This window comes from Harpia harpyja, chromosome 6, assembly GCF_026419915.1.
Source record: "Harpia harpyja isolate bHarHar1 chromosome 6, bHarHar1 primary haplotype, whole genome shotgun sequence".
In the NCBI taxonomy this organism is placed as follows: domain Eukaryota; kingdom Metazoa; phylum Chordata; class Aves; order Accipitriformes; family Accipitridae; genus Harpia; species Harpia harpyja.
In genome coordinates this window covers 61,234,562-61,254,149 of record NC_068945.1, presented here as the reverse complement: position 1 = coordinate 61,254,149, position 19,588 = coordinate 61,234,562, and the positions used below count along the sequence as shown (strand labels likewise).

Below are 19,588 nucleotides of genomic sequence, written 5' to 3'. Positions count from 1 at the left end.
AAGGCACATACCCTGCTAGTTTTTACCTGTACTTTGCACAGGTCAGTCGCCTTGGTAAAGAATTAGAATAGAAAACTAAAACTGTATAGTTTGGGATTTGGAGCTAACTGAGAGCCCAGACATTATTAGAGCTAAACAGTATTATCCTCCCTGTTGTCTGTAGTCCACAGTTCTGTTGCCATTTGTAAACCCATCTGACTTCACTGACCATTGAGGGGTCCTTGGGCAACGATACCTCTCTTTGGTCTTTTGTGCACACACCCTGACCCTTTCCACAGCACCCAAGGAACTGAGAATGTAATCCTTGGCACCCAACGTGCTGAGTGAGATGTCACAGGGAATGGAAGAAGAAGAAGTCATTTTTAATGTCTCCTTCTGTGTATTTGAGGTGCCTCATTTATATGTCAGAATAGTATCTTCTTTCATTTAGATTCTTTCCCTGAAAGTGTATGTCTACTGATTTCATTTCAGGAGGTCAGAGAAGGCAGAGGGAGGGCAGAAATGATGCCTGTAACAGAGCTGTCTTTCACTCTTGTCATGGTTTAACCCCAGTCGGCAACTCAGCCCCACACAGCCACTTGCTCACTCCCCCGCGGTGGGATGGGGGAGAGAATCAGAAGAGTAAAAGTGAGAAAACTCATGGGCTGAGATAAAGACAGTTTAACAAGTAAAGCAAAAGCTGCGCACACAAGCAAAGCAAACCAAGGAATTCATTCCCCACTTCCCATGGGCAGGCAGGTGTTCAGCCATCTCCAGGAAAGCAGGGCTCCATCACCCATAACGGTGACTTGGGAAGACAAACGCCATCGCTCTGAATGTCCCCCTTTTCCTTCTTCCTCCTCCAGCTTTACATGCTGGGCATGACATCATATGGTCTGGAATGTCCCTTGGGTCAGTTGGGGTCAGCTGTCCCAGCTGTGTCCCCTCCCAACTCCTTGTGCCCCCCCAGCCTCCTCGCTGGTGGGGTGGGGGGAAAAGCAGAAAAGGCCTTGGCTCTGGGTAAGCACTGCTCAGCAGTAACGAAAACATCCCTGTCTTATCAACACTGTTTCCAGCACAAATCCAAAACATAGCCCCATACCAGCTACTATGAAGAAAATTAACTCCATCCCAGCCAAAACCAACACAATTCTAAAATATTCCTCTTGAAACCCTCCTCTGGAATATAAATATCTTGATCCTTTGTCTAGTCCTTTCTCTTCCTGAGGGGACCAAATCCAGCTCTGCCTCCTGTCAGAAACTGTTTGTGTATTTTTCTTTAAACTGTCTTTGATTAAACAGTCTGTGGTAAACAGAAAAAGAGACATTTTCCATCTCTGTTGCTTCAGGTGAAGGTCCCAGCTACCAAGCTAAACAGGGTACCTCTCCCATGTTCTCACCCCAGTTCTCACCCCACCCATCTGAGCAAGGGAATCCTTCCCTATCTCATGAAAATACAGGCGTTGAATGCATCTAATTCCAGCAAGCCAGTTGCTATTAGCTGGACAGTAGGGTTGTGCATTAGAATCCATTCGGTTGTCTTTGAAAATTGGAAGTCCGTTTTGTACAAGGCTACTCCATCAGCAGTCTGACAAAATCCTTCTAGACTGAAGGTGAACCCCTCGTTTTCCAAGGATCCCAAAAATTTAGGCATGAAAAGGACAACAACTATTCAGTTTTGTGAGGCCTGAGACTTTCTGTTACTACCATATTCAGAATTTAAGACTTTGGATGAACTTTAAATTTAGATGTCTTCTAAATTTAGGTACAGGCAACTCCCATATATGAATTTTAAGGCTCATTAATCCGTAACTCTTGCTTCATTTCTTTTGTGTGGCTAAGAAACTTCATTAAGAGAGAAGATCATGCCAACAATCTAGCTTCTTAAACTGGGGGAGCAATGAAAAATACATACTTGTGAAACTCCCATTGTTCTAAAACAATTCTAGGTCATAGAAAAAAAGGAACTTTGCTATGAAAAGAAAAATATTTGCCCATTTTTTATGTTTCCTTTGCTGTTTCTGTTACCTGGATATGAATGGGCCTTATTGAAAAATTAATAACAAGAGCTTACATGGGAAATATCCATAGGATTTTGTATATAAACCATTCTTGTCTAAAGGGCCTGATAAAACAGCTGGTAGATATTAAGGACCAGCATTCCCTATACACAATAAATAAGTACTATAGTATCCTACAATGGTATCCTAGAATACTGTAGTAGTATTGTTTTGGGCTGCACGACCATAATCTCAGTTCTTACAAAACATCGTAACTGTACCGATCAACGCTAATTTAAACTGGTTGAGGATCAGACATGCAGAGTGGGGGATTTACCTTAGTCAACTCAAGTCTGAAATGCCGTGGTAATCAATAGGAGCAGGATGTGATTCACTTGACCTCTTTTAGATACCTCCATAGGCTCAGACTAGCTGCCTTCTAGCAGTGCCTCTTTCTCACCATTGACCACAAAGGCGTCCCAGGGTGATCAGCTCAGACGCAGGCATCTGCTCTGTGGTGTCTTTCACTGTTAGTGGAAAAACCTGCAGTAGACATTCACTGAGGGAATTGTATCAGACTCATCATTTCTGAGCAGAAGTCCAGCAAAAGGTGGGTAATCATTATTTAAGTTCTACTTAAACCTCAAAGTAGACAGCCGGTGCACACATGAGCTCACACATGGGAACTCTGCACTTGAGATCATTTCAGTACTATACAAGTAGCCTTTCTCTCCTGTCTGCGTAGGAGTTTAACGTGTACTATTACAAACCATTGTTGTGATAACAGGGATTCTCGGACCATCTGCTGTAGCCAAGTTTCAATAACCTGAGAGAGGCAGAATGACAAAATCACCCCTGACATATACTGGTGTGCTTACACCGGGGCTGATTTTGGCCCTATGCATGTCAGACAGAAGTTTATAATAAGGATTCCTTGTTCACTTCTCTGATAATCTGCTTCAACCATTCTCAGAAATAACTGCTAACGGCAGATTCACCCCCACCGCTCATCTTCTTTTTTATTTTTAAACTGAACCAGACCTGACTGACAATGTAAAACCCTCAAAGTAACTCTAATCCATTTCCAAAAGATGCCTCAGACCGTACGGTAGCCCAGGATTCTGTTTTGAATAAACCCGTGCTCATGCTTTTTGCAACGGAGTATTTCTAATGTGAGTGCCTGCAAGAAGGAGGAGGGGAGAGAGGCTCATTAATAATCATGATGGTTTTAGTATTGCATAACTCCGTCAATTTGATCATTCGCTGTGCTTTATCAGGTTTGTTTTACTGCAGTTTGCTTGTGTCTGTACAGTTCCTATTTTGGGGAGCTTTAGTTCCTGGGAGCTTTCATGCTATCCCCACTTCTAGCACTGTAAAACGGCGGCCTGCTGTTTTAATCACGCCTCTCTTTTTCCAGTGTTGTTTGCGCCCTGGTACAACCCATCTGCCTTGAATCTAGTGCTCCACTGGGGCTGCACACATCTGCCAGCCAGACTACCTTCGTACACAATTACTCAATCCACCGTAAGGCTCTTTAATAGGAAACAAGTGTGACAACGGCAAGCCCTTTTTTCTCTCTCTCTCCCTCTCTCCCCCTCTCTCTTTTTATTTTTTCCCTTTAAACCACATAGTCAAACCGCCCTAATAGAGATGAAGCTTGATAGATCCACCCAGGTGTAGGTGAAATGGTAGAGCCTCAAGCGTAATAGATGCCGTGCTCTTGTGCTGAAGTTCAGCACAGTGTCCTGAAGGGTTGTCTAAGCAGCAGTGAGATGGGTTGCTCTTTGCACAGTTAAAAAGTCAATGAGCTTCCTCCAGCTTACATGTATGTCTAATTTAGAAAGCAACCTGGATCTAGGTGAGCGCTGCAGAACTGTCTCTTCTCTTCAGTGCACGGACAAGGCACAACACACAGTAAGTGGAAAATTTGCGTTTACTTATTTTGCTTGGGAATTAATTAACTGTGTTTACTTTTGAGGAATCCTCTAAAGGCTGGTGCAGAAATGAAGCAGAATAATCTTTGCATGCAGATCCCCTGTGTATTTCTTCTTGTTTCATTTTACACCGTGCCCTTGTCCTGCCACTTCAGCCTGATTGCTCAGACCATACAGCTGGTCTGAAGCAGCTTTCTTATCTAAAACTGAGCTATATAATGATATCAGTAACACATAGGTCCACCTCTCTATCAAGATATGTGTCTGTGCAATATCTGGTTACTGAGCAGAAGTAGGGTTTAAACATTTTTTTTTATAAAATGCATAAATGAAAATCCTTAAATGAAGAAACTAAAATACTTTAAAGCTCTTTTTTTTTTTTTTCTGGGGCGGGGGGGGGGAAGAGAGGAGGCAAAGGAGGAACCAAGAGTTAGAAAAGCTAGGCATTAAAAAATAGATGTAATTTAACCTGAAAAAGAAAGCTGCGTTATTTTGTTTACCAAACCATTGATTCAAACGTACTGAGAATGTTGCCAAACTATAAACTAACAAACTGTATCAACTACAGTGATAGTAAAGCTTGAAACAAAAAAAGAAGGTCGCTTGTCTAAAATGCAAGAGGCATATTAGAACCAGATGTATAGAATCTCAACTTTGACTCCTCAGTCTTTCATGCTTGGTTTAAAGCAGCCTTAAAATTGCCTTTACTTTGCATTTACAACTTCGGATTCGCTGTTAAACTGCGCTTGAACTTGAAGTCAAGATTTGATCTTAGCACACACATATTCTTCGAGCCTCCTACCAGAGTTTTACTTTGCTATTGGGAGTCTGTTTACTACTGTACCGTATATCCTGAAGCACATTAACAAGCTTGCTGTGATGGACTTTCAGGTGGAATGTCAGCCAATGTAAAAAAATGTGTCCATTGCATATACAAAATGTTCTGTCTGAGAAATAAACACATGCAGTATAAAAAGGATCTGCCGGCGTCTCAAGTAGATGATGACACAGTATAAGAATGCATACCAGAAGTATGTCTGAATTTATTTTCTGGAGGATCCAATGAGATGACACTTCTCACTTTAGGCTTAATTTATTCTGAACTATTACCCAGGTTGGTGGCTGTTGTCAACACTGGAAGTGGAACAAATGAGTCTGCACAGTTATGCCTATAAAATGCTTTCAGTAGTCTTCCTTTCTGCAGAAGAGTTATTTTCTTCGCTCTTGGACAGACAAGTATATATGGTCCTTTTAATTAGCCATGGCTTTAGGCTGCTACAGTTATCCTTTGAGCATGATAGCCATTAGCCTAATTCTGGTGCTGAAAAACATCCAGTCTGTTAACAGTAAGGTTCTAAATATGGCAATTTAAAAGGGATGAAGTTAGAAGTTTAGGAAGGTAAAACAACCACCGCAGAAGAAATATTTAGACCTGTAGTTGCTGGCAGCAGACAGCGGTCAACGTCTACCCCCTACAGGGGGAGAATCTAATTTCATTGTGCCTCCTTTAGTGCAGGAACACTGTAGTAGTTCAGTTCATACACTGGAGCAGTGCAGTTATTCTCTGGCTCCAACAACTGCCCCTTAATGGCAAGGTCAGACTGTGATTAATAGAAAGTCATTTTCAAAGGACTAATAAATAGCATAACTAATAAATAGTAATAAGCATCTTCTCCCTCTTAAATTTCACCCAGTGGAAAATGGCTTTTAGAATTTAAAAGCCGTAATCAGCAGTGCTTTTCTTTCACAGTTGCAAAGTGCAAGTGTGAATTCACAAGAAATTCCTGCTTACCTTATGCCAGCTTCATAATGTATGTATCTTGAATACAAGTTTGCAACAATCCATACATAATAATACTATGTAAAAAATGGTCCTAGATGTTGCAGTATAGCTATGAGGTTAAGGTACAACAAAATACAAGTGAGGTGATGGAGTTATGGGGCACATTCTCCCTATCATACTCACATCAAGAACTCTGCCAGTATTTAGATCAAAACAAATTACTCTGTTTTTTTCCAATCTAACAAATTTTGAGTGGTACTTTATCCTTTGCTTTCAATGCAACTCATTGCTCTGTGAGGCATTTAGGAATATGAACCAAAAAGGATGAAGATACTACCAACCGCTAAGTTTCTATTTATATAAACACACCTGTCAGAATTTACCCCAGTTTGCTAGTCAATTTAATTTAAGAAAACTAAAAAAATGTCCAGTGTTTTGATCATACATACTGTGTAACTATTGTTTTTTAATGTATTTTTTTTAAATTCAGACATTATGCATTTGCATGTAAGTTACAGTACCATCTACTATTTTGTACTGCATTCCTGCAGTAGAACAACATTTAAATATTTTAAATAAGCATCACATAATGCCTTTTCTTCCCATTTGTTTATTGTGACTGAGTTTTGAGTGTGTGCAGTGTAACCACTTAATCTACTTCTTTTCTCTCTTTCACCATCTTTCTGATAGACACACACACATATACACACAAGAAATGTTATGTCCTATGCTTTCTCCCCACTTTGAAATATATCTTTGGATCCTTCAAGACTTCTTCTGTTGGCTTCAGTGCCTAAAATAATTTGAACATGAAAAATGTGGCATTTCCATGTTACAGAGCCTAATCCTGACCTCAACTACAAGCCATGAGTGTAACAGAGTTCTGGGTTTATGCATAAACTTGATGATTGTCATTACCCTTACCCCAAAAAAGAGCAAGTAGCAATATATCGAGCAACAATGTTTATTTCTGATATTAGTTAGTGCTCACAGTGTACTCTACAGCAATATGTCAGTTAGTGGAAATATTATACCATCCACTTTTATAATTAATTTGGTGTTTGAAAAAAAAAAAATAAAGACCAGGATCTGAAAAAATATCCTGATATGAAAGCACAAGTTATTCACCTAAATGTTCAGACCTAAGTTTGTCTTCATTAGGCCTGTTGTTTAAATGCATGAATACAACCCTAGGAGGCTTAGTTTAGCCACAGACATTTGAGATTTTTAGCTATATTACTTCCATGTTCAGCCAAGAGCCCAATGGCAAATTGTCAGTTATACTTAAGATTTATAATGGAAGCATAGTGTTTAACACTTCAGTAATCTGTAGTAATAAAGAATTTGTTAATTAATCAGTAGTCATTTTGAAAATATTTTGTTAATAAACATAATTTGACCATATTGTTTACTAACAAAACTTCACTGGAGACATAAATATTAAGCCTTTTTTTCTTTCTATAACTAACATTTTACAGAAGGCTTTAATTTTACTCCCATTTGCTAGTGTAGTGGAAGCTATAGGTATTGTATGACACAATGAATCTTGTATTATCTTCTTTGATACTATTACTCATGGCTGCTAAAGGTTTAATGAGTCTTAAACTGAAAAAGATGTAGAAAAAGTGCTTATAGGCATAACAGTGTGTTACTGATGAGCATCAAAAGATTACAAGGACATTAGCTAGGGTTACAGGAAAACCTCAAATCATGTATGTTCCACAAATCCAAAATATTTTCCATAAGCAATCACTGAGGAAAGTTTCTCCTCATCTGTATTATTATTCTTCATATAAAGCATCAATTCTAAGCTGGTTCAGATCTTTGTTCTGCTAAGGCGAACATACTTCAAGTCTAGTTAGCAAGCATTGCTAGTGCTATTTACATTAAAATCACACCAATTATTTACACCAATACACTGCAGATTTGCAAATTTTACTTTCCTAAGTCTCGGTTACTTCAGTGAGTTTAGGTAGAAGTGAACATAATTTGGGTTTTATTCTTCTTACGTTAAGTAAGTATCAATGCTGATTTGATGCATGAGCTGTTACTTAAGAGGGCATTTTAGGTACTACCATGGAAACTAAGCCTTTGATCTAGAAAGCTTATGTCCAGTGATAATTAGGTTTTGGTAGTGAATGTCTGGCACACACTTTTAAAATAATGTTTAATACCAAGTAGGTCTGATTTAAAGATAAACCAATATTTTAGGAATCTGAATACAATAAAAGATTTCTTGCTGCTGTCTATATTAAAACTAAATCATCTCAAGTAAAAAAAAAGTTTTTCAAAATTTCTGGTGCATTCAGGCAATGACACATTTTGTGTCTTGCTGCTCTGTATCAGAATGAAAGTCTTAAAATACCATAAAGCTGTTCTTTTTGCTTATTTAACTCAGTGGTATCACAGTAAAGAGGTGCTGATTTGTTGATTGTTGATAATTTTATTCCTAATATATGGACTTGCAGATGTTCACATAAAGTGCTTGTATGAAATAATGCTGTCATTCTGATTTATCATTCTGATACTCTACTACCAGTTTGTCAAGTGTTTTTTCTCCTAATTACTAGTATGTTGGTCTTCAACAGAAGTGAGCAGCTTAGATGCTGATGGCATTAGATACAAATATTCAGGAATAATGGAAGCAAAACTGCAGGAAGAAATTGAAAATTGTGCTTTTCTAGAGCCAAGCTGTGTGTTACACTCTTCTTCCTATGAGGCATTGGAGTGCAAATGTTATTAAAACAAACAGCAAAGGAGTGCATTTTAAGAGCAACATGCCTTTGTCCTTGTTCTAAAAATGTGAGTTCACTTGAAATGATTAATGGGAAAGGCTTTCTGGGTTTTTTTTACTGCTGTTCTTTAAAGGGTGATAAAGATATATGAACCCCATGATATGCACAAATCCCATGCACAATGACTACAAGTTTGATTCAGTAGCTTATACTCTGGTGTAAAACCTCAGAAAACAGTGGTAAGGAAACCATGAATCAGAATAATTTATTTTTCATTATTTTTTTTTCCTTTAAATTTAAGAGTGAGAAAAAGATTCAACTAGACAACAATAGGATTGTTTTGTGTTTTTTTCCAAATCTTATTTTGGATTTCCTATGTTAAATTCAACTCAGGTGTTATCTCATTTTCTTCCTTGGAACTAACAGCAGGGCTCAATTTTTACTTTGAATGGTTTTAAAGTAACACCAGCTACAAGTTTTGTTACTCTGACAATTTTGAAATTAAAAACCTGTAAAATTGGGACAAATTGGCTAACAATACTGCACACAGGAAGGGTTGAGGTCAAAAATGTGTTTGTTAAATTTCCAGAAGGTTGTGCTGGACTTTAAAAGCTCCATGAATGTAAACCAGTCTTTGAAATATCAGCACAGCAAATTCACATGGTGCATATCACAGATGTGTGTCATACCTGTATAATAACATTAGTGTTACCCTCAAAATTTACACTGGAGAAAATGAAAGAAACGTGCATGGTACAAAGTAATGTGATTTCTACTGGAAGTTATTTTAGCTCAGTAGATTTTCTCACGGTGCAAATACATCCTGCCATCTGGGAAACTGATAGGCGGTACAGTTTTAGTAATGTTGGGGTTTAAATCATAGACCTTATGCATCTACACAAACATAAATTTTTTTTTCAATGCTGTGGCGATATCAGAAAAAAACTGGTTTTTTAAATCATGCTCTATAAAATTCCTAAAGAATTAGTTTATTAGTAAGCTCAAATATATTCCTGTTCCAAAGTAAGTCTTGTAGTTGACTCAGTGAGGATAGTGCCTGGCATACCTACTGTCCTACTCAAGATTCTGAAGAGGACAAAAGGCTCTCTATAAGGACACAAAAGTTACAGACAGGTATGTCACCAACGATACCACCTCTGTCCTACGCAGAGTCTTCCAGCACCATCACAAAAAGTCATCCTAGTCCAACCTGCCCTATCACAAAACGGGGCATTCACCTCATGATCCTGGGTATCATGCTTTAAAAATGCCACTTAAGGAGCTGAAACACAGCCTTCACAGTATTTCATGCGCATCAAGATGAAAACAAAACAAAATAATAGTCCTGGTTCAGGCCATAGAGATGCCACATGAAGCCTTATGACTCTCGGAGCCAAATAATAGGCAGAATGGGTGTGAACAGGGCCTGAGGGCAGTGGTTTGCAGAGCTTTTTGCTCTGTAGGGTAAAGCCTATTTCTGTTTGCTTCAATCAGCAAGACAAAAAGACCCATCCCTGACAGATCTTCCTTTGGTTAATGCACAGCTGAAAAGTGATACAGTGCTACAGTGTTGATTTATAACAAGGATAGAATAGGACAGGACAGGACAGGACAGAACAGGACAGAAGTTACAGGGGTTATTCTACTTGAAAGATAATCACACTTCCAACCTTATTAGTGGAAAAAACCCACTCTTAATTTAATAGAGATGGTCTTCACTTCCTTTTGATGAAGTAGAGACTTGAGAAGGCTGTGCAGATGGCCAGCACTGCAGAGAACAGCTCTGTCAGGGCTCCTTACGCATCCACAAGGACACAGTAAGCCAGCAAAGCTTGATGGTCCGTGGATCAGTGCTTCCATGTCTTCACAGGCCAAATTTCCACAAGCTGATAAGTGTATGTGTGAGGTGGCGGGGATATACCAAGCAAAGCCCTGTTTGTTATTTCATGGAATTAGTTGTGGTTCCTCAGTCCATCCATTTGTCCTGTTACAAGAAACTCCATCCAAGTGACCTTCCTTGGCACCCATTTTAGCAGACTGAGAAAGGAGATTTAATGACATGTCAAGTGAGCTACTCTGTTATCACTGCAATGGTTCCCTTCACACCAGGTTTAAGGCACATTAACAGGGTATTGTGGGAAAGCAGACACAGCTGATGTCCATGCTGTATTGGATCTGTGAAAAAACAGATAACTACTGTCTCTGGAGAGAAAATTCTGCCAAAACTCACACTGACTCCCATAGTGCTTGGATTTAGCATAGAGTTTTGATTTAGCACCTCTAGAAAGAGTTAAAAGTATATATACTTGCATTCATAAAAGAATATGTCAATCACACTTCACATTATTAGATTTAAGATCTTGTAGGCTACCAATTTACTTATTGTTAACATTTACCAGTATTTTCATGACCAATCACAAATTTGATGAGGGATGACAACACCCATTTGCAGCAATTAATACAATCTCACAGAAAGCATGGTTTTATGAACCTGATAATCTCAAGTGTTTTGGATTTGTCTGGGTTTAAAAATGCCAGTGGCTACTTGTCAAACTTCATTTGTAAATCAAAACTGTTTTTCAGTTCTACACCTGCAAACAAGTGTTCAAAACTTGTAAACTTTTTTATGGATATATTTTTTTGGCCTTCAGATACGGTGGAAAGAGTCCAAGACAATTTTTTATGGCTGAATTATAAACACTTGAAAAACGGAGTTTGTAATGAAAATGCTGACACAGCTTTAATTATTGCAGCATGAATGATTTTATTATACACTATCCACAGTGTCTATACATACAAAGTACATGCTCTAGCGTTCTAATATTTCATTTAAGAAAAAAGCAATTACTTAGCAGATGTAGAGAGCTAAGCATAAATAGGCTAAACCAATACCTTTATGCTGTTTGAAAACCTATATGGAATGTTATTACCACATAAAAGGGTTTATACTTTAGAAGACTCAAAGGTACAGAGAACCAGCTAAAGCAATAAACTTCTCTGGTGTACTTAATTAAAAAGCTTCAAGTTACTGAAGTCAATTGAAAAACAGAAGGTTTGATTCTTTAAGGTAATTTTGTCCTCTTCTGTTAAGTGCTTATCAAGTGTTAAAGAATTAAAATGCCGTCCCAGCAGTTTAAATAGAGAATAATTTGCTTTTCTTCTGTTGAAGGCAATTCTTTATGCTGTCAACCTAGACACATGTAATAAAACGGGCAATGTGGATGTAATTGGGTGACATGGTTGGATTTAATTTACCTTTAATTAACCGGAATTGTAGAAGAAGCTGGGAAATCAGTATTGAGACATTTCAGAAAATCATTTTTTTTTAATGTCAATCTCTTTACATAAAGCTGGAAATCTTTGCAAAGAAAAGCAGAGAGCATTGCTAAAATATGTTCCCAGTTTATAAGCACAGAATTTCAGAGTGGGTTTTGACTCAGTAACATGAAAGACCAATCTAGTGAAACTAGAAAGACTATGAAAAGGAATGGATTTCTGTGAATTATGTTTCTGCACTGTTTAGTTTTAGTGCTGTTGTGCATGGTCCGTTTTAGAGAAGTGAGGACTTTTTTCTTTTTTTTCTTCTTAAAATGATGTTACAACTTCATGAAAATGCCTCTTTTTGGAAAGTCTAGGGTTTGCACGCACTTTCCCAATAGGTGGGTGTGGAACATATATGGCTGAATGAAGGCTCTTGTGGTTCCCTGTTTCTTGAGCCAGGTCTACATTATCCTTGGCATGGTTTGTGCTGTGAGGTGATACCAGCCAAGAGCAGGCAGAGAACAGCAGTGCCCTGGGCCCTGCTCCCAGGACACGCTTTGGAGCCAAATGCCGCGAGGTGGGTGGTTTGGACTCACCAAGCCAGATCTGTGCCGTGCTCCATGAACATCCACCTGGAGAGAGCTGCTGACTCCCCAGACTCTATGTACAGCGTCCAGCACAGCACAAAGAGACTGAGCAGAAGCAAGATATCTGCTTCAACCGTAAAAACAGGAATTATTGCTATGTTTGCATATCTGCTGTCTGTGTTTGTAATTCTGCACTGTTTACCATCTATGACATACATATGGGATTTAGCATTCAGATAACACAGACAACAAAAACATAAGAACAGAACTTGTCACCAGCTCAAAGGAATATGCATGTTGAGGTCCCATCTGGTTCCAGTATGGTTTTATTGCTGGAAAGAAGTGCAGAACAGGTAGATTTTTAATTACTTGAAGGGAAGGGGAAGAACTTGGTGACTGTCAATTATAAAGCTGTTTAACCAAACTTGCAGGATACAGGATTTCAGGTCCAATAGTCACAGTAGAATTAGAACATTTGCTAAAAAAATCCGGGTTACTACAACAGTTAATTACTATTTCTGAATTATTGATTTTAATTTTTCTAACTCCAGTTCCAACCATTCCTTTTTGTAATGTTATTGTCCACATATTTTAGAGTCCTCCTCTCTTTTTCTTTTTTGTCTAAAATATGTGGATTTTTTACAGATACTTGTCCCAGATTAATTTCTGCATATATAGAGTCCTCTATATACTCACTAGGGTGAGGTAAGCACCTCCATTGGATGATTCATTTTTAGGTTGTTACTATTGCCTTCTGGATATAACTCTTCCTTTCCACTGAAAGACTGGTAGTAACTATAGAAAGGACTCTGTAGCACTCATTTCCAATCTTGAGATGCCTATATTAGGTGCTTAATGATACACGTGATAAATCTGGATCTACGTTCAAAAGTCTTATGTTATAAATCATATCCTCCATCTCTTTGCTCACTCTGAAATCCTCTGAAAGCATGGGCACAAGAACTGGAACAACATCCAGTGGTAGATACACTAAGGAAAAAAACCACAAAAGTAATTTAATTTCAGTAACCTATATTTCTTTGCTTGGTTTTGATTGCAACCTTTCTCTTCATTTCAAGACAATGAAAGCAGTAATCCTATCAGTTATACTCGTTTTAGAGGTGTGGCTTGATTGTTTTTCCTGTGAGTCACATTTTACATCAGCTCATGTAAATTAGAATCAGGCCCTGTATATGTAAAATTTTAGGTCTCAATGAGTTCATATTTCATTTGGTCCTAATCTTTTGCTTTAATTAACTGTATTTTGCCCATACTACAATGCAACATAATATTTCAATCAATCTTCAACTAATTTCATGAGTGGATATTATGTTTCTTCTGCATTATATATATTAGGTGAAATCAAATATAGTAGGATCCTGTTTAGTTCATATTCAAAAAGAATGTCTACCAAACAATTTAGTAATCTACTTTAACTTGTAACAATGATGTTGAATAAATTTATAAATAATTTCTTCGTTATTGTCAGAATGCTGGAATGCAAACAAGCAGTGGGGCAAATTTTCAAATACAGTATAGATTTTACACACATTATAAAGTAAGGGAAAGGGGAAGAACTTGCTGAATTCAAGGGAGCAATATGATCTTCACATCGGAAAGAAATTTCCTGCTTTTCAGACAGGTACATTTAACAGTTGTTACTATTTCACTGTGGTCATGCATTTAAAAAAATTATGGGCACAGAAAAAATATGTAAAGCTTACTTCACAATACTTAAAAATAAGTAAAAATTTAAATAGTGTGGCAGTCTAATATTTCTTTTTCAAATGACTACAGTGAATGTAGGAGCAGGTCAGTAACAAACGAGGAATCCACCTTTCTGTTCTCAGCTGCCCCGGTGCAAATGTAGAGATGTTTCTTCCTTGCAGATGTTAACTCCAGAGAGCAGCAATGCCATTAAACCGATGGCAAGTGTACAAGCAAAAAGCGAGTCAAGCCTGAAAACAATGAAAACAGATAGAAAAGGGGCCAATTAATCATATCATTGATAAAATTAAATATGACACAAATAGAGCTAATTATGTCCTTGCTCTCAATTCAGATTTTATTAGTTTAGGAGCCCTTGGAGGTAGCCTAAATTATATGTATTATGTTTAGTTTGATGGGATTTTTTACCCTGTTTGCTTTATGGCCTCATGGGCTAGATCCCCAGCTGGCACAAATAAGAGTTGCTATTACCTTCAGTAGGACTGGGAGCATTTTATACAGTGGAGGATCAGGCACCCCAGCTGGATTTGTTGGCTGACTAACCAGATCCTTGGATAGTTTGTGGGATTTTTTTTTCTTCTTTTTCTTCTTTTTTTAACATATGAAAGCATTTAGGGTTTAATCTCACAGCATTTCTCTGCAAGCTTTAGAAAAGTGAACATTACCATACAATTGCCATGATGGAAAAAGGAAAACTAACAACTTTCTCAGTCTCTGTAAAACATATGAAAAATGGAGCAGGAAAAAAACCCTCCTTTATTCTGCAGCAGTGCAAATGTGCTCTGTAGTGCAGCCTTGATCTCCCAGTTTCCAGATCGTGGAACTGAAGTTCACCACAGTCCTTCATTTAGTGTGTGCCTCTCCCACACGGATGTGCAGAGGATGGTATGTATCCAGATCTTGTAATAGTATGAAGTAGCTCTCTTTTATTGTGTCTGTAGCATAGCACATGGTACAAGGAATAATAGGTCTCAGCTGGCACTTTAGTAATACTAGTTATAATTACACCCCTGAAAGATGCATTAAAAGAACATTATTATTATGGTGGAGTTAATCACTTTGCTGTTGCAATATGCTGGAATCAGTGTCACTTGCTCACATCCCCCTCACGGCTTGCATATCATGTGTAGTGCCAACTTCGTGAGCCATTTTTCAGTGGTTTTTGTTTCCTCTTCATCATTTCAAGCGTGGCTGCAGATCATGTTGTAAATACAATAATCAAACTTGCTTTGATGACAGAATTATTAATATCCCTGTGGGTCTTGCTTCTCTATTATGTCAGTTCTTCAGAAATATGAATTTACATGTACAAGTTACTTTTGAAATAGAAGTGTGCTATTAATTCCATTTTGGAGGGATCCTTTATTAGCAACAAGCTCTTCCGATTGATTTACATGGTACAAAATGTACATCTACATGATATGTTCAAAAGGCTATTCCTCTAACAGATTTGTTGTGTCATCAAATAATGTATAACTGTAATGAGGCATTTACTAAATTTACAAATTATAGTTTCAGAGGGAATCTAGAGAAATCTGAATACAAAATTGTCAAGAATAATCAAATGTGGAGAGTAATCATTAATGGTGAATTGTTAAATGGAGGTCAGTGTGTCAAGTGAGGGTCATGTAACAGCACTCCATTCCCAAATCTCTGCATGTGATAGGCGGTATAGTGGTCAGTCATGTAAGAGACCAGCTGGGAAGCAATGACACATTAGAGAAATAAGGTGTAATACAGTCCACTGATTCATAGCTACTGAATTAACTGTAGTTGTTGAAGGCATATCTTAGGGCAAGAGAATAAACTGACGAGATACAAGGATAAGAATGACAGAATCAGATTCATTAAGATAAATACAAGGTTGTGTTAATAGAAAGGAATAAGGAACGATGCAGTTACTTGGCCAGATTCCTTCATGCAGGACCACAGCAGGAAAAGCAGGAAGTTCACAGGGAACTTTCTTGTGCTTTTTGCTGTTGGAAACAAACCTTAGTATTTTACTTCTAGACTTGATCAAAACCTCCCTGAAATTCAATAGAACTAGTTTTTCCATGGGCTGCAGTGGGTTTTGGATCAGAATCTTTGAACATAAGCTCTGGAACAGGTAGAATGACATCAGACACCTTCTTGCAGAATGTGTTCATAGATGAGGAGGGATATTCTAAGCTTCAGTTGCAGTAATGTAAATTGCCATTTATAAGAGTAGAAAGGCATGGGGAACAAACCTTCAACAAGTATACAGAAAAAAGTGATATATACAGAGACAGAAAGTTTGAGAATCCACTGTCAATCCTTTCCCTTCTTTGAACTATTTAATTTCTGATTCATTACATATTTTTGCAATGGGGCAATTACATTTTATTGGCTTTAAAGAGACAAGGTTAGGTGCTGCAAATGGTAGTATGCCATTTTTAACACCTGTTGAGAGTTTTTCCTAGTTGATCACAAAGAAGGCATTTTCTGCAGATGCTGTTTTCCTGAAAAATCACTAACATAATTCCTCCATAATACCAGCAGCTGTAATAATACCATTAATAACCACTTGGCTGCTTAATCAACATTCATTGGTTAGCAGTGGCTTTCCCCAGTATTTTTAAGTTGATTTTGCACAAAGGTTGGCAGGAACTTTTTGACAGACCATTTTTTTGTGTGAGGAAAATGCCAGCTTCTCAGAAGTACTTTTGAGAGGGATGTGTCACTGCTGATGACAGTCCAACCAAAGCCCATCCCTCAAATAAAGGATAGGACGAGTGGTTGCGTGGGGCACAAGCGCAGAGACGGAGAAACTCACCCGAGTCGTTTGGGCACTCAGGTCATCTGTTTAGCCTGTTGTTTTGCCTGCTGAAATCTCTGCTTTTCATGTGAGAGGATCAGAGATCATTTTCTTCCCACCACATGAAGGCCTCTGGAGCATAGTCTGCTTTGGGTGAAGGTGTCCATCCTGACATCCCCTCAGATCACGCTGGTTAGGGGAGAAAGAAACTCATAGTTTAATCTACATGTACCATGGACCATCACTGAACTAGAAGCAGAGCGATTTGATAGTATAGGTGCACCTTTTAACTCTCTTATTGATTTACATTATTTTGGTGTGATTTTCTTTTCTTTTTTTTTCCCTTTTCTCACCCCCCCCCCCCCCCCCCGCTGTGGAAAGAGGGAAAACAGATTAAAAAAATCATTTTTTCCTTTGCTGGAGCAAAAATTAAGACAAAAAAAGGACAGTGATATAGGTAAAGAAATCTTCCATCAAAACCAGAGAGAATGGTTGTAGACATGGGTTGATTGGTTCTGGATTTGGTTCTGGATGTTTTGTTTGGGGAATTTAAGCCTTTCGGCCTGAAACATAGTGAAATGAAATCACTGAAAAAAGAGCCTGAGAACTCTTATGACTTTCTTCTGAGTGTGTTACTTAGATATTTTTTTCCAGGTGTTTAAGCTAGATTTTGGATCCTCCCACTATTTATCTCACTCCCTTGAGATTTTCTTTCAACCAATACTATTTCTATAGTGACCATTACCAAATACAGTACCGACCTGGCAAGCAGAAGTGCTAATTTCCAAAGCTTCCATCTCTACCTGTTTAAAAAAGTGACTCATTTTTCTTTAGGCTGAGTGTCTTATGATGAAAAAGTAAAAAACCTTTATAAAGATAAATAAATATGATGTGATTTACCCTCTTTTGTGACACTGGAACATCACAGCAGGACCTGGAAGCATTGCAAATGTTTAACAGGAAACAATCAGCTAAATGTAGGATAAGGTCTATTTGGCAATTATAATGTATAATGATGAATACTTGTACTAATATGAAGATTATGAAGAACTCCAATCATAAGAAGGAAGGTGATTTTATTTTTTTCTGCGCATGATGAGCATAATCAACATCAATAATTCTCAAATAACAGAATACTCCCATTGATCAGTGGAAATATTTATCTCCCTGTTGTGGGTTAGCCCCCGTAGACAGCTGAGCCCCACACACTCCCCTCAGCGGGCAGAAGACAAAGGTGAGAAACTCATTGGCTGAGATAAAGACAGTTTAATAGGTAAAAGAGAAAAAGAAAAAAAAAAAGAAGGGTGGGGAAAAAAGAAAACCAAAGAAAAACAACTGATGCAAAAGAAATCTCTCCCCATCAGTCGACTGATGCCCAGCCAGTCACCTGGAAAACTCTCCCCTAGATTTTATTGCTGAACATGACATCATATGGCACGGAATATCCCTTTGGGAGGTTGGGGTCAGCTGTCCCAGCTGTGTCCTCCCCTAACTTCTCATGCACCATCAGCCTACTCGCTTGGCAGTGCAGCGTGAGAAACAGAGGCAGCCTTGGTGCTGTACCGGTACTATACAGCAACAGCTGAAACATCACTGTGCTATCAACATTGTTTTGGTCACAGGTCCAAAACATAGTACCATAGGAGCTACTGGGAAGAAAATGAACTCTATTCCAGCCAAAACCAGTACAATCACTTAACAGCTGCTACTAGATTAGAGGGGTTTTTTTCAGAGGGAAGTGTTTAAGAGGTTGGTCTTTGGGCAGATATGTGTGTGACTTCTTGTGTTCCTGAAAATTCAGTGAAACTGGTTGTACCAAATTCTTATGCTAATTCTTTCACTTCAAATACTTTTAATTACATTAATTGCTTTCATTCCATAACTTTTCTGGCAAAATCAAAAATAACATTTTTTCAAGTCATATTTCATTAAAACTGAATTAATATTAGACTACATTCATACGCCTGTTAACATATCTAGTTTGGAACAATATGGGATGTAGATTTTTCTGTGAAAGTCTGGTAAAACTCCCAGGATTCTGAGGGATTTATAGTTTTCATTGTCATTGAGACAAAAACTATTTTTTGGTAATGATTCCGATGCAAACCAGACATTATTTGGCTATATTTCACTTTCTGGCATTGGATACATAACCTAAAACTTCAGTTGAGACTAAAGATTATGAGCACATATAAACCAAAGCTAGGGTGAGGTGTGGGGCAGGGGAATGTTTTATGTAAAATTTTTGAAATCTAAGCCTGAAATTTCTGAAAAGCATTGATATGTTTTTGACTTTTCATAATTCTTGATTTCCTAGATCTTGTATTCTCTCACTTGAAAGTTTCTTGCTTTTTTGTAGCATAAGTAGTCATTCAGCAGTTATTAATGCCTAATTAAAACCACAGTCATGAAGAAGTTCCCTAAAGTGCTCCTTTAGGGATGCCAGTGTATCTTTTCAAGGCTTGTGTCTCTTTCTGCTATTTCTAAGATGAAGATGGCTGAGTCACAGTAAATGCTAATTTCTGTAATGAGATTGCCTCATGCAGTGGCATTCCCTCTGGACTGAAGAACTGACAGTGTTGCAAATGCATCAGCTCATTTAGAAGGACCTGAACTGGTATTAACCTGTCACATCCTCCAGGGAAAACCAAGTAACAGAAAAAAGCAAGAGAAAAGTCACCTCAACAGAGAAGTTGTTCTCTGTGAAAACAGGGATGCTTTATGCTTGTCATTTCAATAGTTTGGGTCAAAAGTGACCTAGGAGAACACAAATGGGTATTGGTTTTTTTTTTTCTCACCACATTT

General features: G+C 38.0%; 1 protein-coding gene across 1 annotated transcript in view; it reads left to right on the top strand.

Annotated features, from left to right (window-relative positions):
* Window positions 1-3,653: 3,653 nt before the first annotated feature.
* The window catches only part of SEMA3A (semaphorin 3A), a 336,793-nt gene continuing 320,858 nt past the window's right edge, over window positions 3,654-19,588 (top strand). Inside the window, exon 1 of the mRNA XM_052789790.1 lies at window positions 3,654-3,893. The gene's annotated coding sequence lies outside the window, so the exon portion shown is untranslated. The remainder of the gene's footprint in view (window positions 3,894-19,588) is intronic.